This window comes from Capsicum annuum, unplaced genomic scaffold, assembly GCF_002878395.1.
Source record: "Capsicum annuum cultivar UCD-10X-F1 unplaced genomic scaffold, UCD10Xv1.1 ctg1489, whole genome shotgun sequence".
In the NCBI taxonomy this organism is placed as follows: domain Eukaryota; kingdom Viridiplantae; phylum Streptophyta; class Magnoliopsida; order Solanales; family Solanaceae; genus Capsicum; species Capsicum annuum.
The window spans coordinates 3,253,790-3,257,964 of NW_025820303.1; positions in this window are offsets into that span (position 1 = coordinate 3,253,790).

Consider the following 4,175-nt stretch of genomic DNA (forward strand, 5'->3'; position numbering starts at 1 on the left):
TATTAAAAGTGATAGGAAAATAGCAAACGTAATGTAGAATGAATGGGTTCTTTTCCATAACTTATTTCAAAATCTCATGTTCCATGTACAATCCAAATAGCCATTAATCATTTTCACACTATTTTATCCTTCAATCATAGTGTAATCATTATAAATATAGAGATGAAAATTCTTTTTTACAGCTAATCCCATGAACTACAAATACGAAAACCACTATTAACAATATAAGATATTAAATACTTGAAGCTTTTGATCAAAGCTTAAATGGTCATCTATGAGCTTCCCAAATCATTTCTTTCTCTAAAAAATAATGGAATCAATTTTCCTATGTTTTTCTACATCGACGTACAATCAGTTGAAACGTCACAATAAATTAGAGGAGAGAATTGAATTGGGACCACTTCTTTTTAATTCTCTACAGTATTAATTATATGGTAAAATTATCAATTTACCCTCATTAGAAATAACTAGGCTATTACAAGGATTCTATTACACTTGATTATAGACTAGTGTAACTATAAATTGACATGAAGGATCCATTAGTACAAGACTTACCATGTTACTTAGGGAATTGGATGATATCCTTCAATTAGACCCTTCTAGTAGATTTATGCCCTTGTTTAACTTAGTTTCTCACATTATGGTATTGATATGTTGTTAATTATTTATTTTTGATTCCGGGGCAATGGTTATGATACTAGTTGGACTCCAAGTTAGTATTTTATTCTTTGGAAGGATGTTGTTTAGTTCTTAGACGCTTGGACACTTATATTGTATTGTTTAGATACTGGTGATAACATTCATACATTTAGACATAGTTATACTCATTTAGTGGTATGATTCTTGTTTGGAGTTTATCTCACTTTTTTGCTTTTATTATTGATTCTTTCAAAATAAAAGTCATACCATCCTTATTATTGGACTATGATATTTTAAACTAAATGTACAACTTTATAAATTAGATAGAGGCTAATTTTGATCCATTATTAATCCACCTCTTTCCTCTCTACTGGCTTACTTTGATTGAGAGAGATTTCAACTCTTTTTAAATTATTATACCATTTAAGTCCCGAATTTGATCTCGAACAATGGACTGACAAAGTTATACCTGCTTAGTCTCAATTGAATTTTGAGCACTTATCATATTCTAATTTCTCTTCGGTACTGGATGGAGTAGATTTGTTATGATGGTGATTAGAAGTCCTAATTTAGGATCAGGCTGTATATACGGATATCCCGTGTCTTTTGTGTGTCCCTCTATCTAAATTAACATTTTGAAAGAGAAGATACCCCACAGGTATTTTCTTTCATGTTGGGGATCTAAAGGAGGTGTATATAATTGGTACGATTTGTCGCTCAGTAGTTATGGCATTATTGGTTCTCATTTCATCCATTTGTTCATATGCATTGCCTATCACTAGTATAATTATTTGGCGCTTGTATTTACTGGTCTTATGGGGAGATGTATAAGTACAAGTTATGGTTGTTGTTTGTTGAATGTTTTCTTATGCTTTCATGCTTATAGGGGCCCAATTCATTTATTGGCTGTCTGAGCTAGCCGATTACATTACTGATTGGTTATTATTTTATAATTTCATGGCAGGATAGTTATGGATTGAAACCTAAAGTTATCGGTAAGTTTCTGATTCCCTTTCACATTATTATGGTAAGATTTATCCTTGTTAGATTACTTTCTAATTATTAACATTTTAGTTAGAGACTTTGTTTATGCTACCATTAACTCCATTATTGTTTATGATCCATGTGATGTTAGACTAGTTCTCTCAGGGTAGTACCTTCTTGTTTAATTTTTCGTATAGAGTGTTTGTATATCCATTCTCCTCCAACTAATATTTATATATCATTATTTCCTTCCTACTATTATTGTATATTGTAGATCCTTTTATTTATTCTACTATTGTATATAGACTTGCTACTTATGGTATCACGCCTTTATCCCTAGCTATTAATAGAATATGATAGTTTATCCTCATTACTTTATTAGCGTTATTATGTTCCATTTCATAGATAACTGACTCTTATATATATACCTAATTTGCATAATCTTTGGAGCTCAATCAGTCGATGTCTACTAAGTACCTCGCATTTGATACTCATACTACACATCTGCACCCTACAAATCGTAGTACGAGTTTTCATATAGCATCATGGAAAAATGCCTTGGATTAGAGATTTAAGGTGAGTTCTTAATGTCTGAAGTTGATCCTACTATCCCTTAGTTGTTGGATTGATCTTTATTTTGTATTTTGAAGATAGTCCTATATATATGTGTGTTATATTTACCTTGTACTCTTGTTTGTTAAGAAGTTTTTGTACTGACTTTATCAGGTTTTAGGGTTATATATCTATATTAGTCTCTTGATTAGATTCATTTTTTGATGTTTAGTCTTTTTCTCTTGATAGGCTGTCACTCGTTCTTTTGGATTATGTTTTGACTTTACCTATTGGTGGGTTATGATAGGTACCATCATAAGCTAAGAAATTATATTGTGACAGGTTTATATCGGTGTATATTGCCATTGCATAGAATTTCATATTATTTCATTTTCATCATTTATTTTAATTATGGTCAAAATTTGAGGTAGAATGTGATATTCGTTGTTATTGACTTGTTGGGACTTTTCTAAATGTAGGGTTATTTTAGTATTCTTTACCCAATATAGTTTTCTACTTAAGCTTATTTGGATTATGAGGCTTATTGAGTACAAATGAACCATATTCACTCCTACTTTTCTGCATTCTCTTAGTGAAAATCCTATTTTGAGTGGCCTCGCAGATAGAGATTTTACATTTTAGAGGCATTTTAAAGTTGTAGTAAGCTTCTTAGTGTGGGGTCTAGGCTTCATCTATCTTACTTCTGTATTTTCTTATTTTCAGATAATTTTGTTCTTATTTGTCATTCAATATATAGAGTCCCGTTGGTATTTATGATATCTTAGTCTTGGGATTTTTGTATTCGGTCATGGGTTCGAATTTTCTTGTGTGATTTTGAGGATGCATTGATTTGTTATTATCATTGTCATATTAATTCTTCCTTCTTTGGATTGGATCATTAATTTTGCTATGTTGATATTCTGATTTAGTGAGCCGAGGCTTACCTAAAATGATCGTGTTGGAGTAGGTGCCAACCCTTCAGATTTGGGTTGTGGCACGACATCTCCACTTCTAATTTGAATCATGATTTTAAATTTAGCAGTCTCATTTGATAGTATCCATTCTTAGGTTTGAAAAATAACAAGACTATTACCTGACATTAGCATAATTTTCCACGTTAGTCAATCCAATTGAAAAATTACTATCTCGTAAAAACTCTATCTCACATTCAATGTTTATCTAGCATTAGTAATGGACAAATTTACATATTTCTAATAGTTGTGATCATTGCTACAAAAATTTGTCTTGTCCCTGCAAATTTAAGATTCTCATGCATGGTAATGATTTCAACTTCTTTCTATCGTTAAACAATGATTGATTTGCTAGGCGCATATATTAATGTTTGGATATGAATAGGGTTTGTAATGTTTTGTTACTTTATTATTGTTGGTTCAACATCTAGTAGTAATAAAAAGCCATTGATGAAAATTATCGTTGTTGATGCTACGGTTTATTTTTAGAGTTTCCTAGAGAACATTAGGTTATTCTTTAGCTTAAGTTACCAAATTTAGAAATCATAATAATAGAGGAAAAGTTTTGACTTTTGAGCATGCTTTTATTATTTATTAAATATGTCTTTTCAAATAGACTTTTTCGTTAGTAATGATAATTCAATATGTACTCAGTCAATAAAAAACATCAAGCCGTCAATGGTAGCATGATAAAAGTACGATATTTATAGGTTGATTTTTTATCACTAGGTCACATGTTCAAACTTGATAAATACTGAATAAGTAAAATAAAATTCAAAAATTTATTCATAATTTGTGAGAAGTGAATTGTTAATAATTGTCATTAAACCATCCTTCATCAAGAACAATAAATATAGCAGCGCCACATACACAAATGTACCTGATTATATTATAAACTCTAATCAAAATTTCTACTTTCACGTTAATTGAATATTCTGTGTTAACATTGTATCTCCCCCAATGTCAGTACTTTCATACTGGGGCATAGTAACTTGATCATTAACCAGCATAATTTTTTTGCCTACAAAT